This window comes from Pelodiscus sinensis, chromosome 6, assembly GCF_049634645.1.
Source record: "Pelodiscus sinensis isolate JC-2024 chromosome 6, ASM4963464v1, whole genome shotgun sequence".
Lineage (NCBI taxonomy): Eukaryota > Metazoa > Chordata > Testudines > Trionychidae > Pelodiscus > Pelodiscus sinensis.
The window spans coordinates 13,962,407-13,978,195 of NC_134716.1; the positions used below are offsets into that span (position 1 = coordinate 13,962,407).

The 15,789-nt window shown below is 44.1% G+C and overlaps 1 protein-coding gene across 5 annotated transcripts in view; it reads left to right on the forward strand.

Moving 5' to 3' along the window:
• Positions 1-15,789, forward strand: part of LINGO2 (leucine rich repeat and Ig domain containing 2) — an 831,708-nt gene that overhangs the window by 24,691 nt on the left and 791,228 nt on the right. The window contains exon 2 of one of the 5 annotated variants that reach the window (XR_012904602.1): positions 2,278-3,181. The exons of 2 other annotated variants lie outside the window; for them this stretch is intronic. The gene's annotated coding sequence lies outside the window, so the exon portion shown is untranslated. Of the gene's footprint in view, positions 1-2,277; positions 3,182-15,789 lie in introns of those variants that run through there. 2 more of the 5 variants (XR_012904603.1, XR_012904604.1) reach the window with 2 other exon arrangements.

Below are 15,789 nucleotides of genomic sequence, written 5' to 3' on the forward strand. Positions count from 1 at the left end.
GATCCCGGGCTCTATGCAGCACTGCTCTGTTGAAATGCTGCAGTAGTGTTTCAAAAGGGAGGCACACACGATTTACTTTTTTAGTCATGAGGCAGCCCTAATATAAAGTCAACCTGGAGGTTGGGAGAGAAGTCACATTAAGAGTTCCAAGTCCCTGCCCTCTGAAGAGAGCACTGAACAACAGCGGCTCCAGATAAGCTGTCTCTTTCAAGAAGGGTGCATCAGACTTTGTTTCCATACTGCATACTTTCAATAGCAATCCTTCTCTTCCCCGTTTTGGAACAACATTTCCATGTACAGCCCTAGCCCTGCATAGTCCTTGCACTCTGAGTCTGCTTGGCCCCTCTCTTCAAGGAAGGTTAAGGGAAGAGATGTTGGGCACACTCTTGTGCCATTCTTTTGTACAATTCATGTAACTAGTTTAAGAATCATGCAGCTAGAACTGCAAGCTGGTCAACTCATGGTGCCGTTGCCACTCTGCCAAGCTCTAGGAAATGCTTGGTTCTTGCAGGTTAGTTTCCTAGTGAAGGAAAAGTCAGTGACATAGAAATAAAGTCTGTTATTTGGACAAATTGTTTATTTTACACTGCACAGACCAATACCGAGACATGTCCCCAGCTTGCCTAGATCTGGCCCCCAGGGCTCCTTGACCCCAGCACTGGGAGCCTGTGCTAGCACTCCAGCTCCCACAGCCCCCTACAAAACTGATTTTTCTGTGGGTCAGTGGCCTCCCAACCCAAGAAAGGTTCTCCACCCCTGCTCTACAGAGTTAGAGGCAGAGCAAACTCTCTCACCATTTGCCAGAATCTCAAAAAAAGTTTTTTTTTATCACAACTAAACAAAGCAGAATTTCTTCAAAAGATTGAAGAGAGCTCACATGCTAAGAAAAGCAACATGTAAACTATAATATATGAGCTGTCTGGTGACTTTTGCCATAAAAATATCAAGATTTCACAACACATCATGATCTTCATTCCCATCTTATGTTAGGAAATAAAACATGCATGCAAGCTGGGGAAAGAATCATTATATAGTGAAAGCTTTGTTATCTGGCACTCATGGGGAACTGGGGTTGCCCGTTACAGGTTGAACCTCTATGGTTTGGTACTCTCTGGACTGGCAACATCTGTGGTCCAACAGGACCAAGAATGTTGCATGACCAAAGAGACCCAGGCACAGAGATTTCCAGTGGCTGGCAGCCTGCAGGATCAGCGGCTTGGGGGCAGGGAGCACACAGCTCCTATTAACAGAATGGGGCCAGCCCCCAAGGGTACAGATCCCTGCCTTGGCCCGAGTGAGATCAGCCTGAAGAGAAACCCTGCTGGCTGGGAACAGGGAATCCTGCCAGCCTGAGACATAGGGTTGCTATGTGTCCAGTTTTCACCAGGACAGCCTGAATCCCCTGTCTGGTTTTTTTAAAAAAAAATACCCAGAAAATACTGGACATATAAAATATCCGGTATTTTCTGTTTTTCTTGGATGAAAGGCCGGTGGGGACATTTTTCACCTGGCGGAGGTGGGGGAAATGAGACTCTCAGGATTTAAAAGCGCAGCAACCTTATTTTTTTCTTTCTTTTTGCTCAACCAATTTTTTTGTTTGGGTTTTTTGGTGAAAGTATCTGGCAACCCTACAGGGACATGAAGTACTACTATGGCCAGACTGAAGCCAGATGGGCTGTGTCCAGACTCAGGGGTTTTTTCGAAAAAAGTAGCCTTTTTTTGAAAAAACTTCACTTGCGTCTAGACTGCAGCCGCGTTCTTTCGAAATTAAATCGAAAGAATGCGGCTTTTCTTTCGACGGCGGTAAACCTAATTCCACGAGGAAGAACACCTTCTTTTGAAAGTGCTCTTTCGAAAGAAGGCGTTCTTGAAAGCAAACAGGCTTTTTAGAAAGAGAGCATCCAGACTCACTGGTGCTTTCTTTCGAAAGAAAGCGGCTTGCTTTTTCGAAATTCCGCGTGCAGTGTAGACGCTCTCTTTTGAAAGAGGCTCTTTCGAAAGTATCTTTCGAAAGAGGCTTGCAGTCTAGACATAGCCATGGAGAGAAGTCCTGATGGCCAGGGTGCAGAGTCCCTCCAGCCAGTGCTGGACCAGCAACCCATAGAGAATGCCCATCAGAGTAGCACAGTGGCTGGGGCTTGAGCGAGGAGGGGAGATTCCATAGCCTAATCTCCCCAGACTGGCAAATTTGGGGAGAGTGCTGGACTAGGGAGGTCCAACCTGGAATTAAATGTGCCAAATAGTAAAGCTTACTGCTCTGCCCTCTCCTCCTACCAGCAGATCCAGCAGCTCAAGGTAGTCTATGGAGGAAGGATGCACCTGCTGATGATGTCAGTCGGCTGCCAGAAGCCCTGCCTTCCCAACCTGCCATTGTGGGAGACAGGCATGCGTGCCTGAAGATGCAGTGATATTGTGGCTGGGTGCAATGCTGGTTAAAGTGCTGGATAACAATGCTGTCACTAAAGTAGTGTTTATAGTTCATGCACACAATGTTTAAGGCTAGATGGGCATTCACATCGGGAGAAGCTTTCAAATGTAACAGATCTAATGGAAAACATATTTACCTTCAATTATTAAGATACATTGTAATTACTAAGAGTTTAGAGAATTAATATTTCCATTTCCTGTAAAATCAAATAGGAAAAAAAGGATTGTAGTCCATTGTATTGAATTTTTGGCATCAGAAAGAGTAATGTCAAACAGCATTGTAATAGCATTTCAGAAGACAGCAGAAAGAAAAATGGAGCTAACATTGATCACTCTCCTCTGTTACAGTGGCAGCTACAAGAAAATGTCTCCATTGGTGTCTTAATACAGGGGCCAGTGTTCTGTTACTAACTTAGACAAGGGAATTCCATTCGTAACCAAATGTAAGTGCAATAAACATGAGATAACTAACTGACTAACCTTTCTTTTTGTGTCCAAATAATTCATTTGCACCTTTTGGTATTTTTTTTAAAGCCATAGGACTATGGAAGAAAAGTGATAGGTGAGAACTGTAGTCCATTTGAAATAATTAAAAGATTTATACTTGATAAATGTAAAATAGTCATAAGTCTGAGTTTCAAAGAGTCAGCTGCACATTTGTGTGGACAAGTGTGTGGGTGGTGAGTGAACCTAGCCCTGGGGAAGGCCACCCAAATCCTTTCTTCTCGAGGCCTCGTGAGACCTATGCCCCCCAACCCCCGCATAGGTGTAAGGGCAGCCACCCCTCCTCCAGTGTACAGTCCCAGTGTTAGCCTATCTCAGCCCCAGTGGGAGGGCCGGCCCTAGAGGGCTCCTCTGGCCAAAGAGTGCAGGCAGTGCCTAGTCCCAGCCCCTCCCTCCAGGAGGGGCTAAAGCCCAGACAGCTCCAGGAGACTGGGGAGATGTGCTGAATCGGGGGAGGGGTAAGTTTTTGGGCAGGCATTACCTTCACCTGCCTCATACCCGTTGTGCATTTGTGTGTGTGTGTGTGTGTGTGTGTGGGGGGGGAACAACCCAAAAAATCCTACACCTACTTTGCCTGCACAATTACTGCAGTAGTATATTGACATGACAGTTTTCATGCACATCTAGTCCATTTCCTAGCTGGATAACTGGTTGTTTTGGTGTGCAAATACCCAGGTATAGGGCAAAAGGGTCTAAGCTGGTGGTAAGTAGCCTGCAGCCCACTAGGGTTCCACCTGTGGCCTGCAGACCCCCTATCTGCCCCTCTCCCCCACATGTCTCTCATGCACTTGGGCCCCACACCTCCTCCTCCTTCTCAGCACTTTTGGAGACCATGAAAGATTGATTGGCACTCCATCTGCTGCTCCCCCTTCCTCCCAGAACTTGAACACTTGAAAACTGTTTGTGGCTTTTCATCCCTGTTCTTCCTCCTCCCTTCCTGAGCTTGGAGTGCAAGTCAAGCATTTTCTGGCACTCCAAAAGCACTGGGAGGGAGGGAGGGAGAGAAGTAGGCCGTGAAGGGCTCCAGTGCCCCAGTCTGAGAGGCATGTGGGAGAGGGAGGCAGACAGGGTGTCCACACACACAAAAGTTGTACTTTAAAGCACAAAGAAGGCACACATATATATTCATTTTCAATGAAAACTTGTTAGGGTTGCCAGGTGTCTGGTTTTCACCTGGACAGTAGGGCAATTGTCTTCTGTCCAGTTAAAAAAAAATACTGGTATTTTCTATTTTTCTCGGATGGAAAAAATTACTCAACCAATTTTTTTTCCCCTGCCATGTTCGGTATTTTTTGTGAAACTATCTGGCAACCCTAGTTTCCATTTCTTGATCTGATTAGACTCCACTCCCAGATCTCTAAAGATTTCTCTGGTTTCTGGCTATTTGTTTCTCATCTTAGGTTATCTAATTTTTGCAAATCTGTTGAGTGCCTTTTGACCTACTTATGAGATTATTTTTATGGGAAACATACGCTATTATAATCTTCTCTAACTAAAAAATAAACGTAACTGATCAGTATTGTAGGATGTTCTGTCATGAACATTGTGAACACACATGCCTTCAGCCTATTTTCTTAGACATTTTGTTTCCAATTGTTTTTCATGTACTTCCATTTTTATTTTTCAATACTCTCATCAAATAGAAAGGTCAGCTCTAGTGCTTACTGCAAAATGCTGATGTCAAATCTAGTGCTTTCTACAAAATGCTGATCTTGGGGAAAACTTTTCTGTCTATGCCACAGATCTCTGCATAAAGGTGTTCATTCAGAAAACTGTTGTGCCAGTAGAATTTTACCGTTTTGTTGAACAGTCTTTCATTTATTATAAAGCATGCCAGGTGGCAGAGGTGACTGTCATTTGTGCCCAAAGGAGACAAAAAATAAATAGGCTAGATTTATCATGTGTTCTGAAGTGGCATAGCTCCATTTACCTCCATTGATGTCAGTGGAGCAATGCTAATTTACATGTGTTAAGGAGCTGACCTGTAGTACTCACAGGTGGTTCTGTCAGGTTAGCTTAAAATATGAGCAAACAAAAGTCAAAATAGAGGAGAATTCTCTGGATAAACATTTCTTAGTTTTACAGAGAAATTAGACTATAAATTGTGTTTTGCTTTAAGAACTCCTTGAATGTATAAAAATAACAGTTGTTGAGAAAATACACTTTTTCTTCTCATCGGCTATTAAAATTAATGGAGATTGCCTATCTCCTAGAACTGGATGGGACCTTGAAAGGTCATTGAGTCTTGTCCCCTGCCTTCACAGCAGGACTAAGTACCATCCCTGACAAATTTTTGCCCTAAATTGTCTCTGCAAGGATTGAATTCATAACCCTGGGTGTAGCAGACCAATGCTCAAACCACTGAACTATTCCTTCCCCCTGAAAGTTATGGTATCTATACTGGCTTTATTTTCACAGTTAATAGTCGATACATATTAGTTAAATTAAAATGCATGCATTTTGCCCCAACTGAAAATACAATCAGTATGAAGCACCAAAAATGTGTAAGTCTGATCTCTGGCTCAATATCCAATCATTTCATTAGAAGCCTAATTTATAGATGTCACTGCTACTACCATCTATTACTACTTATATTTTACATTTCAAACTGACTTCAGTTGTTCAGACTTTACCAAACCATGAGCTGGGGTCTCAAACTCATGTCTTGCAGGCCATCTATAGCTTGAACATTTTTGCAATCTGGCCCAGGAGTTCCGAGGAGGGGAAGGGGGAGGGGGAGGGGGAGGGGAAGGGGGTGGGGGGCAGGGACAGACACACCCTCCCAAACCACACATGGCATCCCTTCCCCCAAGGGACATTGCATTGGGGATTACTGGGGTGGGGAGCTGGCATGGGGATGTATCAGGGGTTGGATCCCCCTGCACTCACTGTGGGTCAAAATTTTCCATGCTAAGTGTCCCTTCTGAGTGAATGGAAAATTTAAGCCAAAATGGTTCAGCTGTTTGGTGGTTTCTTTCACCAGAAATAGGACTTCCATATTCTATAGCGGTTTTCTTTCAGAAGATCCATGCTTTGGAGCAGGGACTTCAGGGGAGAGAGAGGTGAGGTAAAATCTACCAAAATTTTGGCCAAGTTCAAAGTCTTTGAAAACTCACAGTTCCCACAGGCTTAGTAGAGATTCTAGAAGCTAAGTTGCTGTACTGTTCAGCCCTAGGACAAAATTAGTATTTCCCTTGTTGCTGTTGCTCAGCCTGTGCCAGGACTGAGCACTAGAACTAAGAAGAGGGAGTCTGCCTTGTGTTCTCATTGCCGCCACTGCTGGCACCCAGGCAATGGGAGGCAGCAGGAAACTACCTGGTTTAAATGCAGATTGGACAATATCTGGAAATGGAGGGCAGGGGCAGAAGGGGTAGTCTGGGACCAGAAGCTGGGGACAAAAAAAACCCCGAAATTGGTGTAGTCAGGAGGGAGTTGAGGTAGGCATGGAGGCTTCTGCTGTCACAAAGTTCCTATATCAGTGGTCTCCAGCTTTTTTAACCACAAGATCACTTTTTCAATTTAAGTGCAATGTAAGATCTACCTCAAACCCTAATACCCCTAAGTATGTCTACACTGCCACCCTAGTTCAAACTAAGGTGGCTAATGTAGGCATTCAAACTTGCAAATGAAGCCCGAGATTTAAATATTCCAGGCTTTATTTGCATGTTCCTGGGTGCCGCCATTTTTAAATACCCCGTAGTTCGAACACCCTGCGGCTACATGTGGTACGGACTAGGTAGTTCGAATTAAAGCTCCTAATTCGAACTACCATTAAGCCTCCTTGCAGGTAGAATAACAGTAGTTATATTTAAATCCCGGGCTTCATTTGCAAGTTTGAATGCCTACATTAGCTACCCTAGTTCGAACTAGGGTGGCAGTGCAGACATCCTCCACTTCCTTCCTGCAGACGTCCTCCACTTCCTTCCTGCCCCTCTTTGAGGCTCCACCCCTGCTCTGCCCTTTCTCCAAGGCCTCACCCTGCTCACTCCATTCCACTTCCTCCTCCATCTTCACTTACTTTCACTAGGCTGGGATTGGGGGTTGGGGTGCAGCCTCTGGTCTTGGGTCAAGGGGTTTGGGGTGTGGGAGGGGCTTTGGGCTTAGCCCAGGGCAGGGAGTTGGGCTCTAGGAGGATTTTCAGGATATAAGCTCTGGGAAGGAGTTTGGGTGTGGGTAGACTCACATCTGGGGCAGGAGGTTGGGTGCAGAAGGAGGTTCAGGGCTGGACAGGGGTTCAGGAAGCAGGCTTTGGCTGGACACGGTTGAATTCAGACGGCTTCTGGGTGGTGGAGCAGTGTGGTTAAGGAAGGGTTACTTCTGCCCTGGTCCTGCACCACTCCTGAAAGCAGCTGGCATGTACATCAATGGTTCCATGGAGCCATGTGCTGCCCCTCATCTACAGACACTGAGCCCACAGCTTCTACTGGCCACAGTTCCCCATGGGAGCTGCAGGAGTGGTGTTTGCAGGCAAGGGCAGCATGCGGAGGCACCCTGCTCTGCCTTTCTCAGGGACTACAAGGACATGCCAGCCACATCCAGAAGCAGCAATTACCACAGGGATAGTTACTCTAGCCACGACAGGGTCAGTATTTTAGAATTCACTGCTCAAAGAAATAAATGTAAGCATAAGAGAGAAATGAAAATTATGAATTGCACAAACCAGTCAAAACCCATAAATAACCCACTTTGCAAGCAGTAACAGAAGTAACAACAACCTCCCACATATGTGCTGGGCCAGGAGATAAGAGTGAAGGACAGTGTGTGTTTGTGAGCATGACAGAGACACACACAGTGTGTGAGAGTGAAAGAGATTTGTATTGCCAAGCTTCATCCATCTGCTTCTCTCTGTGTGTGGAGATGGGGTACAGGAGTGGGGGAAGGAGGGATACTGACATGAGAGCTCTTCGTCTTGTCCCTCCCACACCTTGCAGAGCAAACAGGAGGCTTCCAGGGGGGCAGCTCCAAGGCAGAGGGCAAGAGCAGCATGACAGTGGTAGGAGGATTGAAGTGGTGGGAGGACATGATAGTGCTTAGAGTGGACTGAACAACCAGCGCTCCATAGCTTCCTGGCCAAACCAGTCAGTATCACCTGTCAGAGGCTCTAAGAACTACTGGTAGAGCCTGGTCTACTGGTTGGTGACCACTGACCTGTATGATGCTAGGCAACTCACCAGACATTTCATAGGTTGTCACACATCTTCTGGTGGCTTGAATTGCAATCTCTTGATCTCATCTGGTTCATTCTCTCTGATGGTCACAGCTGCAACTCAAGTCAACAGGAGCTGTGCTTTGAATATATAAAGTACTATGTAATGCTCATTCTCTGAAAAATCTGGTTCCAGGTGTCTCAAATTGGACACTGAAAACTAATGGATATTCGTTTTGACTTCATCTTTTTGTATCTAAATTTACCATGTGCAAAATGGAGATAGTAACATCCCTCGCCTCACTAATGTTTGAGGAGTTCTCACTGTAGTGCCATAGGGTATGTCTACACTACAGTGTTATTTTGAAATAAGCTATTTCGAAATAGAAATAAGCTATTTTGAATTAACTAAATAACACATCTACACAATGCATTTCGATATAGCGTTTTGCTATTTTGAAATAGCACGTCCACACTGAATGGACGCTGAATTGCATTTAAGACCGGCCGGAACCAGGTCCGGCCGGGCATCAGTTCAGGATTTACTTTGTGTGGCTGGTGCCTGAGGCTATCTGAGGCCTGTGCTTAAAGGGACCACCCCCCTCACCCTCCGGACAGCTGGTTCTTAAGTTTCCCTGCTTGCTTGCCTACCTCGATGAGGGACAGCAAAGCATTTTGTCTCTGCGTGCTCTGCTTACCCTCACTTGGGACACCACAGCACTCTGCAGCATGGAGCCGGAGCTGCCCTTGGGCACTCTGGTGCTTCTCCTGGACATGTTGCTGCGATCCAGGCTACCATCTGGGAGGTCCATTGGGGGGCTGTCAGTATCCAGGAGGCCCTGTGGGAGAGCTTCTACCCTGAGGAGCACTAACAATCTCACTGATTGTGCCTCATTCCTCCCGCAAGTCCTTCCACTTCCCCTCCCCACCCCCTTTCCTGATGTAAAATAAAATACGCATTTTTTTCATAAACACAAATGGTCTTTATTTAACAAAACTTGTGGTGGGGGGTGGGTGGGAATGAAACTGTCGAGACTGTGGAAAGGAGGCAAGAAGGGTAAGAGAGAGAGGGTGGGAGAGGGGAGGGGGAAATCTGGGAGGAGGGAGCTGGAAGGGGGAAGCCAGGGGAAGAAGGAGGAGGGGAAGCTCAGGAGTGGGGGTCTCACCGGACCAATTGATTTTCACGTGAACCTGCTCCTGGGTTCGCATGTGGCCTTTGGTAGCCAGGCTGGCAGCTATCCTGCCATAGACAGATATGTTTCTCTGTCTAGTGTGGAGATCATGGACATTGGGGGCATCCCTCCCAAACCTGAATAAGGTCCATGATCTCCACTCTGGACCAAGAAGGCGCCTGCCTTCTCCGGCCCCTGGCAGGCTCCTGGGAGCTGGCAGACGGCTCCTGGGGAGCGGTGGAGGGCTGGCTGCCAGTGGCTTGCTGGCTCATGTTTTGGGGCCACAGTCAGGGGCAGTGACTGCTGGCTCTGGGCTGGCAGGCTTGGAGCTGGGACAGGCACTGTGGCCAGAATCTACCCCTTTAGGGCTCTGGGGAGAGGAGTGTTTTTGGTTGTGGCTGGAGTGGCCACCAGGGCACCCTGGGAAGGCTGGAGGCCCCCTATTTCAAAATAAGTGTCTACACAACACTTATTTCGATTTAGCTATTTCAAATTTGGTGTTATTCCTTGTAGAATGAGGTTTACCAAATTCAAAATAAGCGCGCCGCTTCAAATTTATTTTGAAATAGCAGTTTGGCTGTGTAGATGCAAAGAAAGTTATTTTGAAATAAGGTCTGTTATTTTGAAATAACTTTTCTGTGTAGACATACCCATAGGAAAAAAATGAGGAAATCGATTTGTGTTCAGAGCATGGTTTGAATAATGTGCAGTTTTTGACAATTCTTAACTATTAAGGTTGTGAAGTCAAGCATTGAAGAAAGTTCTCTTAACATTGATCTCTCACTACGGGTATATCTAGACTACAGGGTTTTTTCGAAAAAAGTGGACTTTTTTCGAAAAAACTTCCCTGCGTCTAGACTGCTGCCACATTCTTTCGAAAGTAAATTGAAAGAATGCAGTGGTTTTTTTCAAACGCGGAAAACCTCGTTTTACGAGGATGAACACCTTGTTTCGAAAGTGCTCTTTCAAAAAATGTGCTATGTAATGCAAACGGGTGTGGGTGTTTCTTTAATAAAAAAAAAGCAAGCTGCTTTTTTGAAAGAAAGCACCTAGGCAGTCTAGATATTCTTTTTTTTTAAAGTACTGGTTGTAGTCTAAATGCTCTTTTTTTGAAAGAGGCTTGCAGTCTAGAAGTAGACTCCGTGTTAAAACTATTTCAGCCAATGTTCTTGGGGCTGGGGGGGGGGAGGGGAGGGGAGAGAGGGAAGGAGAAGAAGAGGGAATTTTTTTAAAGCCATGTTGTGATTATTGCCAGTTCTCCACATGTCCAAATTGTTACTCAGCTCAGCAGCACACTCCATCCCTATAATTTCAATTGTATATAATCTACAGTTTCAGAAATGAAATTCCTTATTTCAGAACATGTAAAAAAAAACCTGGTATCTGACACCTATTAAACTTCTAACAAGGAGCTAGTGCCTGTATAACAAGGGAATTAGCACCAGTGACATACTTGTCCCCCATCATTTCAAGGACTTTCCCTGCTGTCAAGCAAGATGCTAATTATCAGGCAGATATGTCCCTAGTGATTCCATGTTTCCTCACTGCCTTCTGAAACTGAAAGGAGACAATTTTATTGCACTTCAGAACACAAACCTTTAGAACTGGGTATGAAGTGGTGAATGAAACTGGTGAATGAAACTATCAGACCCAGGATATACATTTTTCAATATTATTCAGTTGTTCAATATCTATGAAAGGGTGCTTGGAAAAATTCATTCCAGTGGGATTTCTAGCAATGTAAAGTAAATGCAGTTTGCATTTACTGCTACACTCAACAGCCTAAGTATGATTTTTGGGGTTAAGGCTCCCAGAGTGGGATTAGGAATCCCATTCTCTGCTCTGCTTGTACCCTGAGCTAGTCACTGAATCCAACCCATGCCTTATTTATCCACCTGTAAAACTAGTGATATACAGAGATACTCAATATACTTGGTACTTTTTACAGCAACATAGTTCAATGAGACATGGACAGAGCAGAGCCTCTAAGTGCTATAAAGACATTATTAAAGGTCTCACCTTCCTTTGGTCATTTATAGTGTTACAGAATTTTTTGCCTGTGGTATCCACTGTTTGGAGTAGGCATGGGGTATCACCTATCAGGTGTAGGAGAACGCACAGTTACACATTTCAAAGTACTGGTTCCTAATAAGACACTCTTCAGTAATATTGTCTTAATCTACAGGATATGACCTAAATACCACAAATAAACTAGAAGGTAAAATTATTTTTTTCTATTTTGTGTGTGTGTGTTAAGAAACCTTAACTGCTGCCTCTCCCTCTCCAGGGATAGAAGAAAAATCAAACCATTAAGGTTGTAGAAAGGCATTATTGTTTTTAAATGAATACAAAATGTGGCAAGTTGAAATGGCCTTAGTTTATCCCTATATCATCCCATCTAGCCTTGAGACTCCAACTATACACGTGTGAACTGAAGGAACAATAATTATAGGAGCTGGGCCAGATTCAGATTTATATGGCCTACAGTCATTTGCACCTGAAATTTAGGCTAGTTGGATATCTAAGTAGCTGATTTTGGTGTATTCAAATTAAGGTCAATTTCTGAAATGTATTCTCCAGTAATATAGTTGCTGGGGAAAAATAATCTTGGATCTTTTTATGGACACCTATGCAGGAGCAAAAGTAACTTGATTTTCTTACAGGTACTGTTGTATTGTAACCCTTCTCAGGCAGGAGGCTGGAGGGAGGTTGTGATATATTAGTTCTTGTAAGACATTTAAATGTAGTGTGCACTGTGTGGGGGCTCAGGGCAGGGAGCTGTGGGGGGTGCAGGTGCTGGGGCTGAGGGCTGAGGAGGGGCTCAGGGCAGGGGGTTAGGGTGGAAGACAGGGAGGATTGAAGCCCTCCTAGATTCATACCAGGGTGCTGCTTTGCTGTACCCCTTCCTGTTGTTGGGCACTAGCTTCCCCCACCCAGTCCTTCAGCACTGCCCAGCCCACCCAGAGGCAATTTAAAGAGCATGAGGCTTTAGCTGCTGCTTCTACTGTGGTAGCAGCAGTGGTGGCCAGGAGTCCCAGCTCTTTTAAATCATTGGGCTTGGCCCCTGAAGATGTCACATACAGGGAGAATGTTTAGAATGCAAGTTCCATTAAGCAAAGGATTTTGAAATTTTTAGGCTTCATTCTGAATTGGGGAAGGGTGAAGGAGGACTTTTCAAAACTCTACATTGACTGACCTGCAACAGTTTCTTTAGATTTTTCTTTACAATTTTTACTTATTCATATTAACAAAAATGTCACTTTGAAATGAAAAGTCAGAACTTTTTGATCCAGAAATTATCAGTTTTCAGGCAAGTATCTGGTTTCCTTCCAAAACAAAATTCCACTGAAATCAACACAGTTTTGCAAAGCATTTTGATTTAGAACGAAGTGCATATTCTTCAATGACTAATGTTTGTGTGGAACATAGATGGACATTTTCTCCTCCTCCCTCAGAACTACAGAAAAGTAAGAACCAGATGTATGCGGATGAAAAAAAAAAAGGAGAAAATTTGGCACTTTTTGCTTCACAAAATTTCCTAATAGAAGATGGATAGAATAAAAACTAACAATTGCAGAAATATTCACTGAGTTACAAAAATGCATTACTGTTTAGACATCACTGTTTTCTATTTCATAGTGGCTAAAATGAACCTGTTCACTTAAAATCGGTGTTTGCTTGAAGTAGTACTGTGCAAATAGATGTTGAGATTGACTTGGAAATGTATTGCAGAAATTAGATTGCTCAGACTCCTGCTTAAAAATTCTGTGTCTTCATGCAGCATTTACTAAAATTCACGTGGCACATTATGGTGGGGAGGGGAGGTCGGAGGTGGTTAATCTTAAAGATGATTAGAGCTGACAGTATGAGGGTAGTATTAAGTTTAAAGCATAATTTTGTTGGCTATTTGTTTCATATTTTTGGACTGCCAGAAAGAATGCAGGCAGTTGTAAGGTTCTTTTTATGGATGGGAAGATGTTTCAGATAATTATTATCTTAGCAGCTTGTAAGCTGCCTACAGAACTAGTCACTGAGTATAAATTATCATAGTTCTGGTGATGGGGACCTAGCCTACGGCATCCCCCCTATTTTGAAATAATGAACTGTTTGAAATTTCTGTCACCAGCAGTTGCCCCAACATCTCTTCCCTCCTATTCAGCATGCTAAGGGTACCTACTTCTTGTGTTTGGTTTAATGTTTGGTTTAATGTATGCTATTTGCCTTCTATAACTGACAGGCTATACTAACTACGTTGACAAGCCTTAGCACTTTCATATACAGAGTTCAGTTAGCACCTGGGCTGCTGCTGAGAGAGAGAATTAGTAGCAAAAGCCATGTTACTATCCCTCAAGATTGAGAAGAGACACAGAAGATGATTTATTTAGGATGCTGGACACACGCAAACCCCATACCTCTCTTGCTCTTCAGATTGAAAGGAATACAGTTAGATACCACATGTGTTAGGCTTTTGGGTAAGACCGGGCCTGGAGTCAGATACTTCAGAACGAAGAGCTGACTCATGTCTGCAGTGAGCCATGCACATTTGGGAAGTTGTAAGCCATGCACATTTGGGAAGTTGCAAGGAAGTTGTGTTGGGGAATCTATTAAAATAACTGGAGTGAGGCAATTCTGAGAGCAGTTGCAGTTTTTCACATTTCAGATATTGCATCTTAGTGGGGAAAAAAGGCCAAAACTATGTAAACATTTACATGGCATTTATTTGAAACTCTAACTACAATAATTTGCTAGTCAATTTATATTAAATTAACATAATTAATTAATATTATATACCAAAGCTATGGTGCTTCATATACTGGTGTGCTTTTCTCATCAAACACAGAGGCATAAAGAGACTCATATTGCCTCCATTTTCCAAACATTGAAAGCTATTTCTTCTTTAAGTACAGAACACTGATGTTCCAATGCCCACCTCCTCTCTGACGTCTTTATAACAAAACATAGTAATGCGTATTAGTTTTAGGATTTTGGAGCCTTCAAATGAAGTATCAACACCATAAACTGAGGGGGAGACCTTCAAAAAAGCTTAAGGGATTTTAAGAGCACAAGTCCATGAGTCTTTAATTATGATATGGGCTCCTGAGACTCCTTAGGCACTAATAAAATCTCCCCCGTTATATTCACGAAGTGTAAAAAAGATATATTAAAACAGTGAGAACATATTTAGAGGCGAGTCTCAGAGAGATAGCTGTGCTAGTCTGTATTTGCAAAAATAACCAGGAGTCCTGTGGCACCTTTAAGAACAACAGATTGAGTTGGGCATATACTTTTGTAGGTTAAAAACTACTTTGTCACATGCATTGAATGGAAATCACAGAATAAGTGGGATTTACCAATGAAAGCTTATGTCCAGATAAATTTGTTAATCTTTAAGGTATCACAGGACTCTTTCATTTTTCTTTAGAGTTGAGGATTTTTATATTTTAAAAATCATAAGTGGTCAACACTCCACTGCATTCAGCCATATGAATGTGATTTGCCGTGTGTATTCTCTCATTCCCTCCCAGGGGAGCAGTGTATGCAGTGGAGTGTTTTTGCCTATTTTTTTTTTCTATGTAAAGATATGGAAGAAAAAAACCTGACTTCTCTCTAGCCAAGGGTGCTCAACATTCCCACTCCTCCCTATCCCTCCCAGAGCATCCAGAACACTATGAAGATTTTCCTCTCCCCTCCCCCGATGCCCTGTCGTGTGGAGCGTCAGGCCTCCAGGGGCGGGGTTACTTCCTGGCGCCCCATTGCTGGGGCGCAATGGCCTGCCTGGGGCTGCCGGCAGGCACTGTCTCCCTGGGCGGAGCGGTCCCGCTCTGTCCGGGGCTCGGCATAGGTGGCGTTCCAGTCGTGTGTCTGCCTAGCTGCACCTTCCCGCCGGAGCCGGTTTCAGTACAGGCCTCCGCTGGCCCGTCACACGAGCTTTTAGGGTGTCACTACATCATAGTTCACTTCTAGTTCTTTAGTTTGGTTCCCCATCCTCCTTTGTGAACAGAAGTCTTAGTATGTTAATTGTTCTTAGCTGTTTCAGAACAACTTCACCTATTACCTTGCTTTGTACATTGACTGTCTTTGCCATATCATTTGTATTTACAAATTTACATTTGTATTTATACAGGTGTAAAATCCAAATAGGTTCTCATCACAGAATTTGTGGATTGAAAACCTTTGTCTAAATCATGTGCACACCATCAGGTTTTCAACTGCATCATTCTTCTCCTCGTGTTTCCAGTTGACATTGGGAATTTTAAAGGGTAGCACATTGTCATGCCCATTGTCACTTCTGAAGGTCACTGAAGTGACTCATGGTCATGTTGTCTGCCCCAGCATACTTTACTCTAGATATCTTCAATCTGTGGGGTGTGCCCAGGGGTACACCAACCCACCCCTCACAGGAGGCAGGGAGGGTGTGCCATGCAGCCCCACCCACTGATCCAGTGTCCATGCTCCTTTCCTGGCTGCAACTGTAGGCCTTGGCTTTTGTCCTACACCCTGCTCAGCTGTGGGGCTCCAAACTCAGCCTCTTACTCTGTT